The 25,540-nt window shown below is 39.1% G+C and overlaps 2 long non-coding RNA genes, 1 other non-coding gene and 2 pseudogenes across 6 annotated transcripts; 3 read left to right on the forward strand and 2 right to left on the reverse strand.

Moving 5' to 3' along the window:
- The first annotated feature begins 22 nt into the window (after positions 1 to 22).
- LOC125188105 (cysteine-rich receptor-like protein kinase 26) lies at positions 23 to 25,345 on the forward strand (annotated as a pseudogene).
- LOC125188096 (cysteine-rich receptor-like protein kinase 10) lies at positions 777 to 2,008 on the forward strand (annotated as a pseudogene).
- Positions 2,467 to 4,444, reverse strand: LOC125204335 (uncharacterized). 2 transcript variants are annotated; one of them, XR_016135861.1, is made up of 4 exons: positions 3,876 to 4,444; positions 3,098 to 3,771; positions 2,885 to 2,976; positions 2,467 to 2,780 (listed from the first exon to the last, which is right to left on the reverse strand). It is a non-coding gene; the product is annotated as an uncharacterized LOC125204335 (long non-coding RNA). The 2 variants fall into 2 exon arrangements; XR_016135862.1 differs by having other exon boundaries at positions 3,098 to 3,786.
- On the reverse strand, positions 12,525 to 14,233 carry LOC125207934 (uncharacterized). 3 transcript variants are annotated; one of them, XR_016135865.1, is made up of 4 exons: positions 13,973 to 14,233; positions 13,383 to 13,883; positions 12,982 to 13,319; positions 12,525 to 12,877 (listed from the first exon to the last, which is right to left on the reverse strand). It is a non-coding gene; the product is annotated as an uncharacterized LOC125207934 (long non-coding RNA). The 3 variants fall into 3 exon arrangements; XR_016135864.1 differs by having other exon boundaries at positions 13,383 to 13,868; positions 13,973 to 14,232; XR_016135863.1 differs by lacking the exons at positions 13,383 to 13,883; positions 13,973 to 14,233 and having other exon boundaries at positions 12,982 to 13,372.
- On the forward strand, positions 23,853 to 23,989 carry LOC148931708 (small nucleolar RNA Z247). Its single transcript, XR_016136124.1, has one exon. It is a non-coding gene; the product is annotated as a small nucleolar RNA Z247 (small nucleolar RNA).
- Positions 25,346 to 25,540: the final 195 nt, after the last annotated feature.

Here is a 25,540-nt window from a genome sequence, read left to right on the forward strand (position 1 = left end):
GAACAACTGCGTTCAAATTAAAGTATTTATGACTTATCAAAGATTGTTGTTGGTGTCGTTGATCCAAAGAGATCTCTTAGCTTTAGCTCAAACAGTTTGCGGCAAGAATGGCAACTACACCAGCAACAGCGTATACGGCGCTAACATCAACACCACTCTCTCTTCTATCTCCACAAACATCGGCATCAATGGCTTCTACAACGCCTCAGCCGGGCAGGGGCCCGACCGAGTGAACGCCATCGCGCTGTGCAGAGGCGACGTTCAGCTCAACGTGAGCCGTCAATGTGTGCAGGAAGCCGGCGCCGATCGTGGAGTCATGCCCGATTCAGAAGGAGGCCTTCGTCTGGAGTGAATTTTGCAGTTTACGGTACTCGAATGGAACCATCTACGGGGCTGTGGCGACTAGACCCGCTGTCTCCGTGAGGAATACACAGAACGTGACGAGTCCATGGCAGTTTAGGGAGGCTCAAAGAGCGTTGCTCCATGATCTACGGGGACGAGCCTCTGCTGGCTCGTCTACGAGGAAGGTGGCAGCGGGGAGTGCAACTGGACCCGATTCTCAAATGATTTTCGGATTAGTTCAGTGCTCCCCGGATTTGACATTGGAGGATTGTAATAGTTGTTTGGTTGATGCTATTTCAAGAATACCGCTATGTTGTGATGGGTACAGAGGGGGAAGAGTACTCTGGACCAGTTGCAATCTTCGTTTCGAGACCACTCCGTTTGTCAATGAAACTAGGCTCAAGGAACTAGAACTTGTACCTCCGCCTCCGTAAGGTGGATTTGGAATGGTTTACAAGGTACATATATTACGATTAGAATAAGTGTGTGGCGTGTAACAAATTCAAAATCTAAACACAAATAATTTGTTGTATCATAATTTCAGGGGGAATTTCCAAATGGTCAAGAAATTGCAGTGAAAAGATTGTCAAAAGATTCTAGGCAGGGCGTTATGGAATTCAAGAATGAAGTTCTCTTATTGGCTAAGCTTCAGCACAAGAATTTAGTTAGACTATTGGGTTTCGCCTTATAAGGAATGGAGAAGTTTCTGATATATGAATTTGTTCAAAATGCAAGCTTGGATAACTTCTTATTCGGTAACAATTATTCTTGATCGCCTTACACAACACAATATGTGAACATGGATAGTCTAACTCATTTGCAAGTGGACATGTAGACTCAGTCAGGCATTCGGATTTGGATTGGGATAGAGGCTACAAGATCATAGGATGTATTGCGAGGGGAATCCTCTATTTGCATGAAGATTTTTGTCACAAGATCATTCATCGTGATTTAAAAGCCAGTAATATACTTCTAGACAGAGACATGAGTCCTAAGATTGCTGATTTTGGAATGGCAAGATTGTTCGGACAAGATGAAAAATTGAGAAATACAATCAGAGTTGTGGGAACATAGTGAGTTACACAACTTAAACTGTTTTATTGAGTTACACAAGTACTAAAAACTCTAAACTGCAACGGATGTATGCCACCAGAGTATCTTATACATGGCCAGTTCTCAGTCAAGTCGGACGTCTACAGCTTGAGTATTAGTCCTTGAAACTATCAGCGGCCGCAGAAATAATGGTTTTCGAAGCGGGGATGGCAGAGTAGGAGACCTCCTGAGCTTCGTAAGTATCAAGCATGTAACCTTTTTGAAACCCTTTTATATATAGTTAATGAATGGAAAGTGAGATTAATTAATTTTGCAGGCATGGAGAAGTTGGCAAGAAGGAAGAGGTGGAGAAGTGGTGGATCCAATTTTGAGGAGTGGTTCGGATTCAATAAATGAGATGCTGAGATGCATCCATATTGGTTTGCTGTGTGTTCAGGAAAATGCAGCAGATCGACCAACTATGGCTTCGGTGGTGCTTATGCTTAGTAGCTTCTCCATGACCCTAAATATACCTTCGGTACCTGCATTTTATTCTACCGGTGGTTATAACTTGGATCAGTCTCATCGTTCCATGCCAAATCAAGCCTCCATCACAGACTTGCATCCATGCTGATTCCCCTCCCCCCAAAAAGTAAGTTTTTATTCTATTTTTCTTCTTTACTAGTTGTAATGTTAGTTTATTATCACATATTTTGTACAATATTATTGTCTTTTAGATTCCTTTTTTGCTTAGATTAATATTTGAGTTAAACTTTAAAATTGGTCCTTGGAAAATAGGATTTGCACTTTTTGGATCCTGGAGTAGGAAAATATTGTTTCAGAGACATGAACATGAAAAAGGTAATGTTTGATGTAATAACCGCTCGTTTGTTTTCGTTCGGCTTATGTTGTAAGGGTTCACCAACATGGAATTGTGTCACTCTCTTATTGCGACAAATTAAATAAGAACTCGTTACCTTGTGTTGCTTAAGTGCCTATTAAAAAAAAAAAATAAATAAATAATAATCAATGAATGAATAAATAGAGTTGGGATGAACTAAAACTACTCCATTACTATTTACGAGCTATAACTAACGAGAAAGAAGATGAAGAGTTCGTTTTCTAGCTAAGAAAATGCAACTACTATCAAATACACTCTAGCTTACATAGTGAAATACATGGGAAGTAAGAATTTAAGAAAAAGGAAATGTGAATGCTAGTACACAAATTTACAAGTATGGGCTAAAAGGCTAAGAGCTAAGGCCGACTCTTTTACTACACGTTGGGCCTCTTCTTTTCCGAGCCCAAGCCGCACACCACCGCGACCCCACCCGGTCAGCCGGTGAGCCAAGGCAGCGAGCCTACCTCCCGGGACAGTTGGGTGGCAGCCAAGCTGTCTCTTTCTCCTGCAAAAGACAAACAAGTAAATTAGATGCAAGGGGAACAAGAGGGAAATTGAGGAGTATTAAAGCAGCCAACAGATTTCACTTAAGGAAGAAGACAATAATACCTTTGTTAGAGTAGACCAAAAGACTTGCCAAAGGAAGCAAAGTCAGTTTGAACTCACCTGCTCCCAACAGCCTTGCATTTCTCTCGCTGTACCTGCAAGGAGATCAAACAAAATGTATTAATGCAAGAGTACTTATGCTAGACACAACACCAAGCTAAATTAAATAAAAGGGGTGGTGGAGAATCAACAAAAAGGATTGTGGCAGAAATATACCCTTAGTATACCATCAAAATTTCAGTTAAAGTTTGCTGCAAAAGATCAAAGAGAGAGGGATATGTTGCTGGATAGAGACAAGAGTTTCAGCAGCCTCATTTAAGGCTTACAAGTACACAATCAGCCTATAAAAATCCTCCCCACACCATATTCGAACTTCCCCCCCCACACTCCTCAAAATAATCAGCAAAACTTAGAGAGAGTTAAAAAGCTTGGTGCCTTAGGAGCTGATCTCAAGCAGCAACAAGGGCAACCTCATTCCTTCACTACATCAAGAGGTAAACACCCCAACACCTTATCTTGCATCTTGTTTAGATCAATCACCACATAGTACAAGAACCTAGTAGCACAAGTGTTAACTATACTAAATCCAGCCTCACAACAAGTATCAAGCTGTAATAGTCAAGGGACCAACTTTTCTTAACCAAACTCATAGGATAACTGCAGAGTTGTAAAGTCCCAGTAGAACTCCAACTCTTAGAATCATAGAAACAACATTTAACATAGCAAGATAAACCTTTCAAGCTCATTCCAGTGAATTGAGCTCCACAATCAAGTCTGTAATCACTAAGCTAACTGGAAAACTTATCTTGAGGAGGTGAATCTGCCGGACTGCCGGCAGCGAACGTCGGCCCTCCGATGGACAGCCCCACGCTCCGATCCACCACTACAACCTAGCAATTGCAAAGCTACAAGTTTAAAACACCAATCTTTAATCTCAAGGGACAAGACCTTAGAAAATAAGAACAAAAGAGGGAAAAATGATAAATAACCTTACCTGACGAAATAACGGCGAGGAGAGAGAGTACAGTGGCGGAGGGCTCTCCGGCCGTCCGGTGATGGGAAGGCCGGGCTGCTGTGAAGGCGACCTCCGGGCAGAAGCAGGGCAGCGTAACCACTGCCCGTGCTATCACAACGGCGGCGGCGACAGACCCCAAAAAGGGAAGAATGCCGGCGGACTCCGCGGTAGTGACCGAGCGGGAGGAGAAGGAGATCGGTCGTGCATAGCGGCGGTGCGCCGCCGCGCTCGCTGCTGCAGCGGTGGCACGAGCGGGACAGAGAGAGGAAGAAAGAGAGGAAGACGGAGCCGCGGTGGCGACGAGGGAGCACCGGTGGCAGAGAGGCGGCGATTTCGCCGATGGAGGAAGAAAGAGAAAGATAAAGGAACGGAGAGGGGTGGAGCGGCGCCGAGCGACGCCCCAGGCGGCAGCCCTGCTCGTCGGGCGGCCGCGGACGAGGACGAAGCGGCGGCGGACGGTGGCGGTTGGCGGCGATACTGCCGAGAGGAAGAAGAGAGAGAAGTTGATTAGGGTTGGTGTTTGGAATTTGGGAAATTTGTGATGGAATGAGGGGGAGAGGCCGATGGAATGAGGGAGTTTTGGGCCTCTTTCTTAATTAATGTTTTGGGCCTTGACAAATAAATTAATGTTTGGGCCACTAACTAAATTGAAGTAAATAGTAGGAAGCTAATTAAATCTTTGGGCCTTACTATGTTATGAACTTAATAGTTAATATTCCGTAAATTATTTTTCCACGAGGATAAGTCTAATTTTTTTTTCGAAAATTAGCATTAGTGCCCAAATGATTAATTTTAAGAAATTACGATACGCTAACAATGAGAAGACCCCGAGCTTATTTTAGTGTGCTTAAATAAATAGCATAGGAGGTAGCACCCTCTAGTTAAGTGAATAATCTTTCTAATTTAATTAAATCTACTGATTTAATTAATACTCAAGAATTTTAGAACTCTTCTAGAAAATTTAGAGAAAGAATAAAATGATCATCGCACTTAGGATGCATTACGTTTAAGCTTAATGGATATCTCAAAATCTAATTAAGTATCATTTTATTTTCCTAAAGGGACGTCTTCGAACGTCATCTAAGACCAAGTTAAGGAAAATTCGGAAGGAGCTTTAGCTTTTGAGGTGGGCATTCTTTTAAAACGTGTTTTTAGTATGAAAATGTGATTCTTTGCTCAAGTATGTTGTCATGCCATGTTTTGTTTTATGATTACCTATCTGCTTGGCTATGCCAATTCAAGTTAAATCGAATTCGGGTCCCAGTAGGGCCGCAAACCCTACTCGGACTAGTGTACACATAAGGGGACCGTGAGCTAACAAAAGGGGTTGGCCGGTCCAGTGACCGTCGTGGAATGTGGCCACATTCTCGGTTCACACAAGGTTCAGATATGGTATATCTATATTACGTGATTGCGCAATCAAATCTTTACTAAAGGAAAAGTATTTTAGTGACTCGGGTCTTTTAAGTAAAACCCTGTGATCACTCAACTGTGGCATTGACAATTAAAGATAGAACCATTTTTGGCAATATGCCCACTGAGTATATCAAATACTCAGCCCTGCATGTTATTTTCAAATGTGCAGGTTGAACGTGGACGAGCAGGCGAAGGTGTTGGGACAAGCATATTAAATAAGTAGTTAGGTAGCCCAAAGTAGCATGTCTTCATACATGCTATTTTGTCTTGGACTCTTCCGCTGCAAACCTAGAATTATGTACTAGCAAGCTTTGAACTTAGTCTTGTTACTCTGATCACATTTCGACTATGTACCCATATGCCTTTGATACTTTTGATTTGAGTGATTTCATCCTTTTTTTTTATGTTGTCCCTTGATGATTGAGAATGGTTTAGTCACGAAATAGCTACGCTCACTAGCACTAGGGAGTTGTGGTCGTGACAGAGTGGTATCAGAGCACTGTTCTTTCGCTCTGGACCCAAGAACCTTCTTTCAAGCCTTAGTCTAGAATGATAGCACTAGGCTAGAACATGACTTAATGGAAAGTTAAAGGACCCAACACCTCGACTCGTCACGTTCAACTGCAACAATGAGGTAAAGTCGTACCTCTTTCAAAATGTTTCAGTTATAAGAATTTTCAAAAATTATTTCGAATTTCAAGGGGAAATATTGTATCTCTTTCATTTACTTAGATACTAAATTTGCTATGCAAAATTTGATTATTTGCATCAGATGCCAACGTGTCATGATGTTGTGCATGCTCAAAATCTTAAAGTGTGAGAGACCATGACTAATGGATGCAAACATAGAGTGCCTAGGAGGTATGTTACACTAGCACTTTGAACATAGTTGTAAGTGGATAACTGTAACATCACTTTCTTGAGTGATAGGACAAACGAAAATTTTGGTTCAAACTCGAACTTAGATTGATGCTTACAATTTCCTATCGTTTTCCCTGAACAATAAGAACACGGAGAATATAATAGAAGTGGTATACGATTTGAAATCTTCTACAAGAAGATATGCTAAGTGGTGTGTCCCTGCAAAAAAATGATAGATCGTACCTGCGATCTAACGAAATATTCCGATCTCTCATTTGGAGTCACCAGTGGCGACACGTCATAGGGACGCCTCACTATTACACGTCAAGGACACGCGAGAGCTATGAGATTTTGCAAAGAAGATCGTTATGAACTTGCTAAGAAAACTATGAAAGATTTGATCCTCAACTATAATTATTAGTCGTACTAAAGTGATGAATCTCTACTTGGAACTTGGGATTTCCTAGGACGATCTTATAATGTTCCAACTCTCGAAAGATGAACAAGGGAGTGCCATCTCCGAAGTTGGAATGGACGATTTTAATCAACAGTAATTACTTGGATTCTGAACCTCCTTAACAGCAGTGCTCGTTGTCTATATCAGACTTTGGATTGACTTTCATCTTTACGAGTAACGCATCCCAATTCTTATTTTCTATGAAAGTTGTGACTCACTTCAAGTTTTCGACTGTAGTCCTTTGACATCGTTCATAAAGAGTAATGCTATGACTTGTAAGCACCAACCTTATACCTCTCATTTCTAAAGTTGCTTACAATCATGACCTTCAGAATAATCTCACTCTTCGGACATCCTCCGAACCCCCTTGAAAATGATGTCCTCCCATCTATTTAAGACTTTTGATTGACTCACATTTTTGCAAGTAATACGACACTATCATCTATCCCACAATAGTGATGATTAAATTTCAGTTCCCGAAAGCGGATTACTCCTATTTTCTCAAACACCCTTATTGGTTGTTGTCTTCTATGACTTACAATGTATAAGAACAAAAACTCTTAAATTCTTTAACTCAGGTAATAAACCTTCATTGTTAAGTTGCTTACTTGACCTCCAAAAGATTTATGCCGCTCAAACATTTTTTTTTATGATGGCATATTATGTGGGGACTTTTGTTCACCTCTCTATTTTGCAACTATGTTTGTGGTGACATCTTTTCTTTGAGGGATGGAACTCTTTCTAGCTCAGTTCCATCACACATATTGTTTCTAGCTCGTAATTTATTCTGTAACACTAAGTTAAGGCTAGTGTATTGCATATCCCTTGATGTATTGGACCTATTTGATCGTTCCAAAAAGTTTCTTTCACCTTGGTTGCCTCTAACCAAACTTGCGAACCCATTGACTTGATTCCACAATATCACATTATGATGTCGTTAAACCATGATAAACATTGATTCGTGGCAATTGCCTGTATTTCTAAACTCTTCCATGACTGATAAACTCGGGCTTTGACATGTTGAAACCATCATCCTTAATGTTCAGATCTTTTCAATTTGAGCCGACAATTGAAATATCCTATATGGTAGCCCACTATTGAAATTGAGAGATAATTCAACTTCATCCTATTTTCATGATCTATCTCATGTTATTCCAAGCTTCCATCAGAAGTGAGTTCACAATCTCATGGGTTTACCTAACACCATTCGAACCACGTAGTTCTCTGATTGGTCATGATAAGTTCAATTGACCTCAGTGTTTGCCTTCAAAATACATTGTCGCAGCTTGATTAAAGAAATTTTCAACCATGCTTCTTCTACGCAATTTCAGATCCTATCCAAGTTAAGACTGATCGATAAATCGTCGAGTTCTTAATACAAGACTCTCATGGAAGGCAACCTTAATTCCGTATAGATACAGATGACCGACATTCATGCAGAAGCAATACGCCAACCAGAAGCGACGGTATAAATAACAACATGAAAAGTTGACTATTCGCACCTGTGTGCCACATGTAACGAGCTACTAAGGGATGGAATGTTACGCTATTTACGCAGGTAATATAGGACACAAAAAGAGAACTGTAAATGCGTCTTATATACGTATAGACCTAATGACTTTTCGTTGGGCAAGACTTATTTAACTAAGCAATTCAGTGATTGGCGGGCAAATAACGAAGTGAACTAAGAGAGACACAAGAAATGGAGATCAAGATCATCGTTAGGAAACGAAATCTAGTGAAAATATGAGCACTCTCATAGATTACGTTTTAAAGAGCGGATGTCTTCGACAAGAGGAAAATCGTCCGAGGTGTGGCACAATAAAACCAACGAATGAAGGAACGATCGGAAAATGGAAACGTATTTCAAATGAGAATAAGAAGCAACAGCTTGCCCCAATGGCAGTAGACAAACTGATCTCAATAAGAAGGTTGAGTACCGACTGAAGGTCCCTCCCTGCGCTCAGTGATCAAGAAACCATCGTGGAAAGTGCAGAGTTAGGACACATAGGTGCCTTAATAGTAGCAGAAGCGCACATTTCTCCAGGGAATGCCGAACAAGAATACTAGGACATGAGGGAGACATGACTATCAGGGGCAGCGTCCACAACTGCGGGCACTTCAAGCTGAGCCGAAAGGAAAAGCGGCCCTACCCCAAGTTCCACAACACCAGCGGCAGTTACGGCAGAGGCTTCCCACTCAGGCCAGAGCTTTTGCACTGAGACAGAAGCAGCCTAAGATGGAGCAAGGGAACCAGGAGCAGGGCAATCTGGCAGGTATGGGAACTCTCCTCAACATACCTATTGCCATTTTGTTTGATACTGGTGCATCACACTCGTTCATATCAGCACCTTGCGTGGATACTTTAGAACTTCCTACTGATGCAATCGAACATAAGATGAGGGTGTCCTCACCCGTAGGAGGCCTTATAGATATCTCGCGAACTTGCTCGAACGTAGAATTCACTTTGGGAAACCTTAAGTTAGTGGCTCACAATTTGCATGTGATGTTGATGTGGAGCGTCGACATCATATTGGGAATGGATTGGTTAGCCGAAAACTACGCTACCATTCTTTGTAAGGAAAGGTAGATCTCGCTGCAATACCCAGGGAAGGAACCCACAATCTTCCACGGAATCTCAATGAGGCGACGAAAGTCCATAATTTCTGCACTACAAGCAACCACTATGATAAGGAAAGGATACCCTGCATACCTCGTTTACCTGAATGGAGAAGAGAAAGAGGACCGTAAGATTGAAGATGTAGCAGTGGTACGAGAATTTTCAGATGTCTTCCCAGACGCACTACCTGGATTGCCGCCAGACAGGCAATTAGAATTCACAATCGATCTCGAACCAGGATCGGCCCCAGTATCGAAGGCACCATACAGAATGGCGCCTAAAGAGTTAGAAGAATTCAAGATACAGTTACAGGAACTACTAGACCTAGGCTTCATCCGACCCAGTGTGTCACCATGGGGCGCACCAGTGCTCTTCGTAAAGAAGAAGGACGGAACACTGAGAATGTGTATCGACTACCGAGAGTTGAACAAGCTGACGCTCAAGAACAAGTATCCTCTACCGAGGATTGATGACCTTTTTGACCAACTTCGAGGGGCCGGTGTATTCTCAAAAATGGACTTGAGATCAGGCTATCACCAACTGAAGGTCCGACATGACGATGTACCCAAGACAACATTCCGCACCAGATACGGCCATTACGAATTCACAGTGATGCCTTTCGGGCTCACAAATGCCCCGGCAGTGTTCATGGACCTAATGAACCGCGTGTTCCACCCATACTTGGACAAGTTCGTCCTAGTCTTTATAGATGATGTACTTATCTATTCGGAGAACGAGAAGGAACACGAGGAACATCTGAGAACCACCTTAGAGACGTTGAGAGCCGAGAAGCTCTATGCTAAGTTTAGCAAATGTGAGTTCTGGCTCAACGAGGTGAACTTCCTAGGACACATAGTAACGGCAGAAGGGATCCGAGTGGACCCTGCAAAAGTGGAAGCAGTACAACGTTGGCAGTCACCAACAACACCTAGTGAGATTCGAAGTTTTTTTTTAGGTTTGGCTGGATATTATCGAAGGTTTATTGAAGGATTTTCTAGCATAGCCAGACCATTAACCCAACAGCTCAAGAAAGGGGCTAAGGTCAATTGGACGCCGGAGTGCGAAGCGAGCTTCCAACTATTAAAAGAAAAATTGACCACCGCACCAGTCTTAGCCTTGCCAGCACCAGGAGCAGGCTATGTGGTGTACACCGATGCATCAAAAGTCGGGCTCGGATGCGTATTGATGCAGGATGGCAAGGTGATTGCTTATGCGTCACGCCAACTTAGGCCGCACGAGTTAAACTACCCCACTCATGATCTGGAACTAGCGGCAGTGGTACATGCCTTGAAGATTTGTAGACATCACCTCTACGGAGTTCGATGTGAGATCCTCACGGACCATAAGAGCCTTAAGTACTTTTTCGAGCAGAAGGATTTAAATATGCGACAACGTAGATGGCTCGAATTAGTCAAGGATTATGACTGTGGTATAAATTACCACCCAGGCAAGGCGAATGTAGTGGCAGATGCCTTGAGCAGGAAAACTACACCCCAAGTGGCCACCTTCCTTACACAAAATGAGGAACTCATACGGGAATTCGCTAAGATGGGATTGGAGGTAGTAAGAGCACCAGAGACGGTGGAAAGTAGAATCGCCACTCTAGTGATTGAACCAGACTTAAGGGCCAGAATTGTTGAAGCTCAAAGGAGTGATGAAGCATTAGAGAAAATTCGACTTAAGGTGAGGACGGGAAAAGAGGTGAGTTACCGCAAACAAGCGGATAACACCCTCACTTTTGAAGGGAGATTATGCGTGCCCAATGACGAGGCTCTCAGAGATGAGATCATGAGCGAAGCGCATGAGACACCCTACACCGCCCACCCAGGAGGTACGAAAATGTATCAAGATATGAAGAAGCATTTTTGGTGGGATGGCATGAAGAGGAGCATAGCGTCGTTTGTAGAAAGGTGCCTAGCATGTCAACAAGTGAAGGCTCTACATCAACGACCCTATGGAAAATTGCAACCCCCGGAAATTCCCGAGTGGAAATGGGAGCACATTGCAATGGATTTCGTGACAGGATTGCCAAAGTCACAACGAGGGAATACTGCTATTTGGGTGATTATAGATCGCCTCACCAAGAGTGTCCACTTTGTACCAGTTCGTATCACTTACGGATCGGACAAGTTAGCTCAGATCTATGTGCAAGAGATCATACGGTTACATGGAATACCGGTGACGATCACATCAGACAGGGATCCAAAAATTTACTTCCAGATTTTGGATAAGCCTGCAGCAAGAGCTGGGCACTAGATTGAATTTCAGTACTGCATTCCATCCACAGACAGATGGGCAGTCTGAGAGGACAATCCAAACCTTAGAAGATATGTTGAGGGCCGTAGTGCTCGACCGCGGAGGAAAATGGGAGCCAGTATTGCCACTTATAGAGTTTGCTTACAACAACAGTTATCAGGCAACCATAAACATGGCCCCATATGAAGCACTGTATGGGAGGAAATGTAGATCACCACTTTATTGGGATGAGGTCGGTGAGAGAAAGACACTTGGACCAGATTCTGTAGAGAAAATTATGGAGATCGTCCGCCAGATCCGTGAGAGAATCAAGGAAGCTCAAGACAGGCAGAAGTCTTACGCGGATGCTCGCCGAACCGATCTGCAGTTCAAGGCGGGAGACAAAGTTTTTCTGAAAGTATCCCCGTCTAAAGGAATTACGAGATTTGGCGTCAAGGGCAAACTAAGACCACGTCTCATCGAACCCTACGAGATTCTAGAAGGAGTTGGTCCTGTGGCGTACAGATTGGCACTCCCACCAAATTTCGGGAACGTGCACGACGTTTTTCACGTGTCTCAATTGAGGAAATATGTGTTCGACCCAAAACACATAGTCCACCAAGAGGAAATGGTTTTGGAACCAGACTTAAGCTATGAAGAGAAGCCAGAGGCAATCTTGGATAGGAAGGTCAAGGAATTGAGGAATAAATCTATTGTAACAGTGAAAGTTTTATGGAAGCACCATGGTCACGAGGAAGCTACGTGGGAATTGGAGGACAAGATGAAAGAAAAGTACCCAGAACTGTTTGAGTAACATAAGCAAAATTTCGGGACGAAATTTTCGTTAAGGAGGGTAGAATGTAATAACCGCTCGTTTGTTTTCGTTCGGCTTATGTTGTAAGGGTTCACCAACATGGAATTGTGTCACTCTCTTGTTGCGACAAATTAAATAAGAACTCGTTACCTTGTGTTGCTTAAGTGCCGTTTAAAAAAAATAAGAAATAAATAATAATCAATGAATGAATAAATAGAGTTGGGATGAACTAAAACTACTCCATTACTATTTACGAGCCATAACTAACGAGAAAGAAGATGAAGAGTTCGTTTTCTAGCTAAGAAAATGCAACTACTATCAAATACACTCTAGCTTACATAGTGAAATACATGGGAAGTAAGAATTTAAGAAAAAGGAAATGTGAATGCTAGTACACAAATTTACAAGTATGGGCTAAAAGGCTAAGAGCTAAGGCCGACTCTTTTACTACACGTTGGGCCTCTTCTTTTCCGAGCCCAAGCCGCACACCACCGCGACCCTACCCGGTCAGCCGGTGAGCCAAGGCAGCGAGCCTACCTCCCGGGACAGTTGGGTGGCAGCCAAGCTGTCTCTTTCTCCTGCAAAAGACAAACAAGTAAATTAGATGCAAGGGGAACAAGAGGGAAATTGAGGAGTATTAAAGCAGCCAACAGATTTCACTTAAGGAAGAAGACAATAATACCTTTGTTAGAGTAGACCAAAAGACTTGCCAAAGGAAGCAAAGTCAGTTTGAACTCCCCTGCTCCCAACAGCCTTGCATTTCTCTCGCTGTACCTGCAAGGAGATCAAACAAAATGTATTAATGCAAGAGTACTTATGCTAGACACAACACCAAGCTAAATTAAATAAAAGGGGTGGTGGAGAATCAACAAAAAGGATTGTGGCAGCAATATACCCTTAGTATACCATCAAAATTTCAGTTAAAGTTTGCTGCAAAAGATCAAAGAGAGAGGGATATGTTGCTGGATAGAGACAAGAGTTTCAGCAGCCTCATTTAAGGCTTACAAGTACACAATCAGCCTATAAAAATCCTCCCCACACCATATTCGAACTTCCCCCCCCACACTCCTCAAAATAATCAGCAAAACTTAGAGAGAGTTAGAAAGCTTGGTGCCTTAGGAGCTGATCTCAAGCAGCAACAAGGGCAACCTCATTCCTTCACTACATCAAGAGGTAAACACCCCAACACCTTATCTTGCATCTTGTTTAGATCAATCACCACATAGTACAAGAACCTAGTAGCACAAGTGTTAACTATATGAAATCCAGCCTCACAACAAGTATCAAGCTGTAATAGTCAAGGGACCAACTTTTCTTAACCAAACTCATAGGATAACTGCAGAGTTGTAAAGTCCCAGTAGAACTCCAACTCTTAGAATCATAGAAACAACATTTAACATAGCAAGATAAACCTTTCAAGCTCATTCCAGTGAGTTGAGCTCCACAATCAAGTCTGTAATCACTAAGCTAACTGGAAAACTTATCTTGAGGAGGTGAATCTGCCGGACTGCCGGCAGCGAACGTCGGCCCTCCGATGGACAGCCCCACGCTCCGATCCACCACCACAACCTAGCAATTGCAAAGCTACAAGTTTAAAACACCAATCTTTAATCTCAAGGGACAAGACCTTAGAAAATATGAACAAAAGAGGGAAAAATGATAAATAACCTTACCTGACGAAATAACGGCGAGGCGAGAGAGTACAGTGGCGGAGGGCTCTCCGGCCGTCCGGTGATGGGAAGGCCGGGCTGCTGTGAAGGCGACCTCCGGGCAGAAGCAGGGCAGCGTAACCACTGCCCGTGCTATCACAACGGCGGCGGCGACAGACCCCAAAAAGGGAAGAATGCCGGCGGACTCCGCGGTAGTGGCGGACCGAGCGGGAGGAGAAGGAGATCGGTCGTGCATAGCGGCGGTGCGCCCCCGCGCTCGCTGCTGCAGCGGTGGAATGAGGGGGAGAGGCCGATGGAATGAGGGAGTTTTGGGCCTCTTTCTTAATTAATGTTTTGGGCCTTGACAAATAAATTAATGTTTGGGCCACTAACTAAATTGAAGTAAATAGTAGGAAGCTAATTAAATCTTTGGGCCTTACTATGTTATGAACTTAATAGTTAATATTCCGTAAATTATTTTTCCACGAGGATAAGTCTAATTTTTTTTCGGAAATTAGCATGAGTGCCCAAATGATTAATTTTAAGAAATTACGATACGCTAACAATGAGAAGACCCCGAGCTTATTTTAGTGTGCTTAAATAAATAGCATAGGAGGTAGCACCCTCTAGTTAAGTGAATAATCTTTCTAATTTAATTAAATCTACTGATTTAATTAATACTCAAGAATTTTAGAACTCTTCTAGAAAATTTAGAGAAAGAATAAAATGATCATCGCACTCTAGGTAGCACCCTACTCGGACTAGTGTACATATAAGGGGACCGTGAGCTAACAAAAGGGGTTGGCCGGTCCAGTGACCGTCGTGGAATGTGGCCACATTCCCGGTTCACACAAGGTTCAGATATGGTATATCTATGTTACGTGATTGCGCAATCAAATCTTTACTAAAGGAAAAGTATTTTAGTGACTCGGGTCTTTTAAGTAAAACCCCGTGATCACTCAACTTTGGCATTGACAATTAAAGATAGAACCATTTTTGGCAATATGCCCACTGAGTATATCAAATACTCAGCCCTGCATGTTATTTTCAAATGTGCAGGTTGAACGTGGACGAGCAGGCGAAGGTGTTGGGACAAGCATATTAAATAAGTAGTTAGGTAGCCCAAAGTAGCATGTCTTCATACGTGCTATTTTGTCTTGGACTCTTCCGCTGCAAACCTAGAATTATGTACTAGCAAGCTTTGAACTTAGTCTTGTTACTCTGATCACATTTCGACTATGTACCCATATGCCTTTGATACTTTTGATTTGAGTGATTTCATCCTTTTTTTTATGTTGTCCCTTGATGATTGAGAATGGTTTAGTCACGAAATAGCTACGCTCACTAGCACTAGGGAGTTGTGGTCGTGACATTTGAAGTGCCTCAATTGACTATTTGATATTGGGATCGGGTTCAATAAGTGAGATGCTGTGGTGCATGCATATTGGTTTGCTGTGTGTTCAAGAAAATGCAGGGGAGCGACCGACCATGGTGTCGTTTATGAACATGCTGAGAGCATCAACAATGGGTGCCCGATCTCACGCCCGATCGCCAGCCCAGCCCGGTCCGGCCCGCTAGCGAAATAGAGCGGGCCTGGGCTGGGCTGAGGAGTTTAATCGGGCTCCAATTGGGCTGTTTTTTAAAACCCAGGACCATGCCCAGGACCATCTGAAGCCCGGCCCAGGCCCGGCCCAGCTTATGTATTTGCCTTATAAGTTATACCTATGATTTCATACTAGTATCTTTTAAACTATATATAAGCCTATACAAACTAATTCACCAAAACTATATTAGTACCATGGGGGGCATGATCATATGCTAACTAATTGTTAATCCCAAATTAAGACTTCATCATAACTGTCCATTCTTCTAATCCAAGGGCTTGATTTAGTCTAGATTTGAGATATTTTTTTTCCTTTTATTAGTTTAAATAATATGAAAAGGGTATTTTAGTCCATCCAAATTGTTTTGCATCCAATATTCTAATTCACGCTCAGATTTCTTTTCCTAAAATCTCTCATCCCTCAAATTTCTCTTCTCTTCTTCGTATCATCAAATCGGTCTTCAAATCTCAGAGATTTCTTTCCAAATTTATATTTTCTGAATCACGCGATTATAAATTGGAGGAATTGATTCTAGTTGTTCAAAATCTGGCGAGCTCATCAAATTCTGTCTCATCAAATCGCGATTTTCTTCTTTTTGAAGCTATTTTGCTTGTCAATTTCTGCCGATCTCATCAACCTATCGCGATTGTCTCCTTTCCGAAGGTATTTTGCTTGTCTTTGTTCAGTAATGCCAGGTATGTGTTAGTAATTGTGCTTTTATGTTTTAATTTTGAATCATTTGATATGCATCTTCTCAATTTTTGTATCTGAAGTTTTTGTTTTTAATTGAGTTGTTGTTTCATTCATTCGTTAGTAACTTTTGTAATTTTTATTCTGATGTTCATGTTCTGATACATGTTTATGCTTTTAATAGTTTTTTCATTGATTAGTACTAGTTTTAGTGTTTTTTTTTGTCTCGGTTTGTTTGATGATTATTCTATCAGTTTTATTCATAGGTTGTTTCCTCTTGTTTTTTGTTCTTATTCTGTGTTTCTTAGTTTTAATTTGTATGTTTTATGTTGTGTGTTGATAATGTAGTTTATTGATGTTTCTGTACTTTATTATTGATTTTGTAACCTGATATGTTGAAGTTGTTTTCTAAAATGTTGAATTTATGTTTTAGCTAAAGTTACACCTCTGTGCAAAGAAGAATTAAGGCCTTTTGTTGGAAAAAGTTTCAAGTCACTTGATGCTGCTATCTCCTTCTATGAAGATTATGCTAAAGAGGTTGGATTTGATCCTCGAAAATCTGGTAGAAAAACAACAGGCGGCATTAATGCATGATGACCCACATGTCTGTTGAAACAAACATTTGCGTTTATATAACTGACTGGGGCCATAGGACTTGGACTGTTACGAACAATGCTGAGGATGATTTGTACGAGTGTCAATGCAAGCTATATCAGAGGTGTGGGATTCTGTGTCGTCACATGTTTCTTGTTTTCAAGAACAATGATGTGCAGTTGATGCCTGAAATTTATATTAGAAAGAGGTGGCTGAAGAAACATCTTTTAATATCTGTGCATGGTTCTTCTACCTCAACTTTTCAGGATCAAACAAGTATTATACATAGCCTACTACGATTGTTGATATTTTGATGTTGTGAGGTCTGGTATTATTTACAGATTTCTTTTACGATGACAAGCATAATGCCATCAACAAACTGCACACAACATACTACAGATTAGTACAGAGAGAGAACTGAGGGCAGCATTGCTGATATTAATGCAGTTATAGATGCGATTGAGGATGTTGAAAATCATCTTTTTGGTGATGGTTCTTATGTGATGTCCGTGTTGGAGAAAAAGAAGAGGTTTGAGGAATTGTATGGTGTTGTGAGGCTTGATGTTATACATGCTCATCCGCCAAATGTGGTGAAGTGTAAAGGATCTGGATCCAGGTTGGCTTCTAAGATGGAAGCGGCGAAGAAGGCAGCGTCTAAACCTCCTAGACGATGTGGGAAATGCCATAAAATGGTTAGTCATGATTCAAGGAACTGCGGCAAAGAGAAGAGTAAAAAACAGAAATAAATTAGTTGTTCCTATTACTGTGGTTTCTGTTTATTGGCATACATAATTCCTTGTTTTGGATATTCCTTAGCATTCTTGATTCCATGTTTTTATGGAAGAATAATAATCTCAAACATATGTTCTGAATGTTATCTCATTTTATTTTCCATATACTATCAAGTTTGTTCAAAACATTTCGTGTTGCTTAAATTTTCAATTACATGTAAACGAATGGACATCAATACAACTTTATAAATTCTCAACATTACTATTTGGAATTCTCAATAATTCGTGTATACTTTCTCAACATTACTATTTGGAATTCTCAATAATTCGTATATACTTTCTCAACATTACTATTTGGAATTCTCAATAATTCGTATACTTTCTCAATATTACTATTTGGAATTCTCAATAATTGGCCTATACACATTCTCATATAGCTATGAATAACAAAATAATATCAACACAACATTGAAACAATACCAAATCATGTACTTCTTAATATTTTGTAGATGAGTTACGATATTTCTCAATACTGACAAAAGGAACACTAACATAACATGTCCAAAATGATATAGCTAATGCCATTAGTATTTCTACATACAAAAATATCACAAAAGAAGTTTATTTATAATCCTCCAAAGCTCTTACTATTTTCCCCAATTTATAATAAGATCTTCCACATCAACCTTGGTAAATTTATTGCATTCAGATGGTGTTTTGCCTTCTCCTTCACCAACTCGCAGTTGCAATTAAACGTAGACGTCACTAGAGCTGTGCAATATTTGACACGCAAGATTCTCAGAGTCTTCAATCCTCTAATTGGCTGTCCTGTTTGCCAATCTTTGATCTTTTGTCCCTTGTACGTCTCCATGTGTCTCATTAAATATATTGCACTATCAGTCTTGTTGGTGGATGATTTCCATGGCATCTGTAAGTGTTCCATCTTCAGTTCTTTGACAGCATTTCCGAGCTTTATATTTCCATTGTAGCTAAGATACATGGAAAAGAATTTCCGCTGCCATACAAATTCAATCATATATAAACATAGATTATTCATCAATAGGCCAACAAGTTTAAATTTTGTTATTCAATATAGTTTTAGAAAAAATACTTACCAGCAAGACAAGTGTGATTCCATACGTGTCAGTCTGCTCTCGTTCATCAAAATGCATGTAGTTGTCTATAACAGACATTCTCACTACTTTCATCTCAAAACACACTAAATAATAGTGTTTATTTTCATAGACAGGAAAGAATACCTATTTCACATTTTGTACTACAATCATTCTACATATAGCTTACCCAATATCAACATATACCTTACTCAATATCAACATATAGCTTATCCATTATCAACATTTAGCTAAGACATCATCAGCATATAGCTTACCTAATATCAACATATAGCTTACACATAATCAACATATAGCTTACCCAATATCAACATTTAGCTACCTCAATATCCATATTTGTACTAGATATAAAAGCTTTCTAATATTAACAGAACTTCTAAATAATTCATCAGAGCTTCAAGCTTTCAGAAAATGAAGATTCATATTCTCATATGCTATCAAATCAGAAATCAATCTACCAACAATACAATTACAGAAGCTTATAAACATATTGCACTAAAATTTGAACCCTAATTCTTTGTTGAAATCTGAAATCTCAAACTGCAATGCAAAAAATCAGAAATCGGTAAATCAAATTGAAAAATACCTTTCGATTCAGCTGGAGCATTTTCAATTGAAACCATTCCACCTTTTTTGAAGTCGTTCACTGCAAAAAATAAATCTATCAGTTTCATTTCTGTTGAAATTTTAGCAAGTTTAAAACAAATTTCGGAGTTTAAATTTCATATTTACCGTCGTTTTTCTTCAAATTTGTGAATCTGCCCTAGGTCGAGCTTTTCTTCGGAGGAGAAGGGGAGTTTTCGAGCTGTTCTTCTGTGTTTGAGTGAGAGATATGTGTTTTGGCGTAGTGAATCTGGTTTTGGAGGCGAAAGAGATTGAGAGAGAAAATGACGTGAACGGCGACGAGATTGGGAGATTGAGAGAGAAAATGCAGTGAACGGCGACGAGATTGAGAGATTCAGAGAGAAAATGCAGTGAACGGGGCGAAAGTTTGAGAGATTCAGAGAGAAAATGCAGTGAACGGGGCGACAGATTGAGAGTGAAAATGGAGTGAGTGGTGTGGTTGTTGAAGGTGGAGTGAATGGTTTGAGAAATGAGATTGAAATATGCGCACTGAATTTTATGTAAATTGTCCATTTTACCCTTTTGTTGAGATTGTTAATTCAATGTATTGATATTTTTTTTATTCAATCTCAGCCTTTGATTTTTAGATTAAAGGGTCCATATTCAGTCTCAATATGGAATTAAGGGGCTAAACTCATTGGAAGATGACCAAGTACCATGGAGATTTAAATATAACATTCTGAAATTACAATTCATGATTATCATTAATTATAGGAGATTCATTTTTACCTAATTTCTTTCTTCACTGAATAGTAGATTCGAGTACTAAAATTGCTTTGCATAATTATAGAGATTAATTCTTCCATGATTATAGTGATGAAATAGTTAAATTTTTTAGGTGTATGTATATAGGGTCATGTTCTAATGCTTATAGCAACCTAATTCAAAATCCAGACCAAATCTCCAACCTTAGATTTTAAAATAAGTGGATGGGATTAAATCTTACGAATCTCAATAATTAGTAGATAAAATATCAACAAAAAGGTAATATCGTCATTATGTTATCATATGATAATTTTCGTGAATGTTTTTTTATATCAACATTGTGTATTACAAATATCAACAATATGACATAAGAATATCAACACTAGTACAAGAAAATATCAACACATATTTATTGAGATTTTTACATGGTTTTATTGAGATTTTTTGATGTATTTGTTGATAAAAATCTGGTTATCAACATTTACGAAAACTAAAATAAAAAATATCAAATTTCATCATCCGAACGTCGTCGGAACATATGCAATTGAGATCTCGTTGGAATCCTTATAAAATTATCTTTAATTTTATATATTTTTTGCGAAAAATAAATTTAAATCGTGAGAGTTACGTAAATTTAAAGTTTTAAGATGATTTTAATGAGAGGGAATTGACATTAATACCCTCTAATTTTATTTATTAATTTTTTTAATTAAAAATATAATACATGTGGCATTCTTTCAACTACTAGATCTTCTAATCTAATGGCTAAGATTTAGTCTTACTTTGAGATTGCTAATTAGTTAGCAATTGATCACTCCCTTATATATATATATATATATATATATATATATATATATAGTAGATCGAAGGAGTGTTATATTGCTAACTCATAACTTAATTGCTAACTACAACTAAATAATAGTCATTAGATATTCAAATTAAAGGCTTAGATCATTAATCCCTAAATGTCAATACGATCAACGAAAAACGTCAATAAGACCATATGATTAATTCCAAAAAATATCAATAAGGGTATTAATGTCAATTAACAACATGTTTAGTTATAACTAACTTTTAAAAGAATCCCAAAACTTTAAATTCATATAGCATATATCAAATTAAATATAATTTTATAAGGATTCCAATGATATCCTACATGCATATGTTCTGACGTCAAAATTTGAAATTTTTTTGAAAATTTTTAATTTTTTCGGAAAAAAATTTCGTACAGCAGAAATGTCAACATACTATATAAAATATGTCAATATAATACATGTAGAATATCAATATAAGCAATGGGTTAACATTCTTAAAGCATTGTGTTGACATTCTCAAAGCATTGTGTTGATATTTTCGAAACACTATAATGACATTTTCATCCAAAACCCTAATTTAGAGTTTTTTTTATCTTTTTTTATTTCATTAATAAAAAACGAAAATTACACTCGGCAAACTGTAAACCACACGTTTTCTAAAATCTTATGGCCTTAAATTAGTTGTAGTTAGCAATTAAATAATGAGTTTGCAATTGATCACTCCCCTAATAGATCGTGTATTATAATATGTGTATGTTACGATATGTATATAGCAGATCGTTATTTTAGTAGATATCTTTTAAATCCTGATTTTGTGGGATTATATATAATTATATGGTATTGGCATATATCCTATACCTATATATCCATATACATAGACACGATCACATGCTAATATAGAGGATTAATTATGCATGAATTATGGAACATCTCTTTTTAGTTCCAATTAATTTTTCAATTAATCTTTCCATGATTTAGCCATTTCACTATATTCAATATATATTTTCATTCTCTACTCCCAATTAATATTTCCATGATTTTAGTTCCAATTAATCTTTGATTTTAGCCGTTTCCTTCTAAATAGTGTATTTTAGTTTCTTGATTCCTAAATGTATGGAATTATGCAAATCAATAAATTAATATGTAAACAAGTTACTTCTTCCATTTTTAATTTTTAACCTTCTTTATGTAAATATTACAACTCAATTGCACACGAACTACTTAACAAAAATTATAGATTGACGATAGTAATTTTGTAACTAAAAAGCATGCATTAAATTTAGCCCAGCCCGGCCCGGCCCATTTACTAACTGGGCTCGGACTGGGTTGGGCCCATCCATGTCAACCAAAACCCAGGCCCGGGCCGGACCGTTTCAGACGTGGGTCTGGGCCAAGCTGGGCTCAAATACCGACGGGCCTCACCGGGCCCGGACTTTGACCCACTAATAGCATCATCATCTTTATTTTCTCACCTATCTTATTTTACTCTCTTCATTAACTCAAAAAAAACACTACATAAAATCTAGTGTGGAAACTGAAATGTTTCATATTTATTGAGAGGGAGGGAACATTATTTCTTTTATTTTGATTCGTCCAATAATAAAAGACCACTTCTATTTATTGGTAAAATTTTCACTACACATTATAGTTCTCTATTATGCTACTATTAGAAGTAGACTCCGCTATATATTATGTGTGGATATTTTTTATGACCAATTTAATCAATACATTAGTTTTTTGGTTTTCTTTTGCAGGAAAGAAAAATGGTAGCACAACTATTGTCATAATTGTGGTTGTAATTGTTGTGTGTTTAATAGTTGGTGTATTAGCTATCATCTTTCTAAGAAAGAGAAAAAAACAGAAACCAACGGAAATTCCTCAAAGTAAGTAACTCGTCTCTTTAGTACACATATGCTTTATTAATTCGTTTTTTATTGGAGTATTAGACTCAAATGTTTTATCATAATTTCTTGAAGCTATCGACGATATTAGCTCAGCCGAATCACTGCAGCATGCTTTCCGCACAATCAAAGCCGCAACCAATGATTTTACTCTCATAATAAGTTGGGTCAAGGTGGATTTGTGTTAACCTATGCTTGATCACATCAAACACATCACCAAAAGAAGAGACATGTCATCACACTACTCCTAGCTGGAAAGATGTTCTGCTGCAGGGAACCAAGAGAATGGATAAGAAGGAGTGTGGCCACCACATTACTCCACACGCTAGCCACTGTGTTGTTCCACGTATATAGTCTGTTAGAAGTTTTGTTTGTATCCATTCCATTCCAGAGGGTTCCATTGATTAGTATAAGATGCAATAGTATTTTGTCTTCCTTCTCAACGCATATGAATTATCAAATTACAATCAATGAAGCATCTTCATTTTGAGTTACTTTCTACCCAACTTTATTCATGCTTTTCCTCTTTTCCTATTTTGGTATCAGAGCCTAGGTCTTCCTAGGTTCTGTAACCCTCCTCATTTTGTTTTTATTTTGGTTACCTTTCTTTATCATGGCAGAAAGTGAGCAATTTCGCCATGTTATTCCAGTATTGACCCAGAGTCACCCAATAGCTATTAAGCTTACAGAATCAAACTATCTCATATGGAAACAACAGATCATGTCCACTATACGAGGATATGAGTTGGAGTCTTATCTGATGGAGGATCAAGAAATACCCCCACAATTCTTAAGAGAAGCCGGCTCTTCTGAAGCAAGGCTGAATCCAGATTTTCTGGCATGGAGGAGACAAGATCAGCTGTTGGCATCTTGGATTCAGTCCTCACTTTCTGAGAGTATTATGGTTCTGATGGTTGGTTTAATGACCAGCAAACAGATCTGGAAGGCATTGGAAAGCAGTTTTGCAAGCCAATCTAAGGCCAAGATCATGCAATACAGGCTCCAGTTGCAAACTATCAAGAAAAACAACCTCACTATGAGAGAGTATCTGAACAAGATCAAGGGATTCTGTGATCTTCTTGGGCTTCTTGGGGCTTCTGGTTGCCTGATTTCAGAGGACGACCAAATCCTCTATATTCTTGGTGGTCTTGGCAGTGATTATGATCCTGTTATGGTGACTATTACAGCAAAAACAGAAGGGTGGAGTGTCCAAGAAGTAACATCTCTTCTGCTCAGCTTTGAGTTTAGGCTTGAAAGTTCTGAATCGAAAAATTCATAGGTTAACAATTTGGAATGGTTTACAAGGTAGATATATTACGATTAGAATAAGAGTGTGGCGTGTAACAAATTCAAAATCTAAACACAAATAATTTGTTGTATCATAATTTCAGGGGAAATTTCCAAATGGTCAAGAAATTGCAGTGAAAAGATTGTCAAAAGATTCTGGGCAGGGCAATATGGAATTCAAGAATGAAGTTTTCTTATTGGCTAAGCTTCAGCACACGAACTTAGTAAGACTATTGGGTTTCGCCTTAGAAGGAATGGAGAAGTTGCTAATATATGAATTTGTTCAAAATGCAAGCTTGGATAACTTCATATTCGGTAACATTCATCATTAATTTACTTACACACAACACATTACAGAATGATATTATTGATATGTGAACATTCTAACTCATTTGCAATTGGACATGTAGACTCCATCAAGCATTCAGATTTAGATTGGGATAGACGCTACAAGATCATAGGAAGTATTGCGAGGGGAATCCTCTACTTACACGAAGATTCTCGTCACAAGATCATTCACCGTGATTTAAAAGCTAGTAATATACTTTTAGACATAGAGATGAGTCCCAAAATTGCTGATTTTGGTATGGCAAGATTGTTCGGACAAGATGAAACGCAGGCAAATACAAGCAGAGTTGTGGGAACATAGTAAGTTACAAAACTTAAATAGTTTTATTGAGTTACAAAGAGTAATAAAATCTTTAAACTGCAGTGGATATATGCCTCCAGAGTACCTAATACAAGGCCAGTTCTCAATCAAGTCCGATGTCTATAGCTTTGGAGTATTAGTCCTTGAAATCATCAGCGGCCGCAAAAATAATGGTTTTCGAAGCGGGGATGGCAGCGTAGGAGACCTCCTGAGCTTCGTAAGTATTAAGCATGTAACCTTTTTTGACACCCCTTTATGTATAGATAGTGATAGAAAAGTGAGATAACTTAATGTCGCAGGCATGGAGAAGTTGGGAAGAAGGAAGAGGCGGAGAAGTGGTGGATCCATTTTTGAGGAATGCTTCGGGTTCGACAAATGAGATGCTGAGATGCATCCATATCGGTTTGTTGTGTGTTCAGGAAAATGCAGCAGATCGACCAACTATGGCTTCGGTGGTGCTTATGCTGAGTAGCTTCTCCATGACCCTAAATATACCTTCGGTACCTGCATTTTATTCTACCGGTGGTTATAACTCGGATCAGTCTCATCGTTCCATGCCAAATCAAGCCTCCATTACATACTTACATCCACGCTGATTCCCCTCCCCCCAAAAAGTTAGTTTTTAGTCTATTTTTCTTCTTTGCTAGTTGTAATGTTAGTTTATTATTCACATATTTTGTACAATATTATTGTCTTTTAATTTCCTTTTTTGCTTAGATTAATATTTCAGTTAAACTTTAAAATTGGACCTTGGAAAATAGGATTTGCACTTTTTGGATCCTGAAGTAGGAAAATCTTGTTTCAGAGACATGAACATGAATAAGGTAATGTTTGAAGTGCCTCAATTGACTATTTGAGA

The sequence above is a fragment of the Salvia hispanica genome, chromosome 2 (assembly GCF_029641045.1).
Source record: "Salvia hispanica isolate PSC_SH4W2 chromosome 2, Shi_PSC_v1, whole genome shotgun sequence".
In the NCBI taxonomy this organism is placed as follows: Eukaryota; Viridiplantae; Streptophyta; class Magnoliopsida; order Lamiales; family Lamiaceae; genus Salvia; species Salvia hispanica.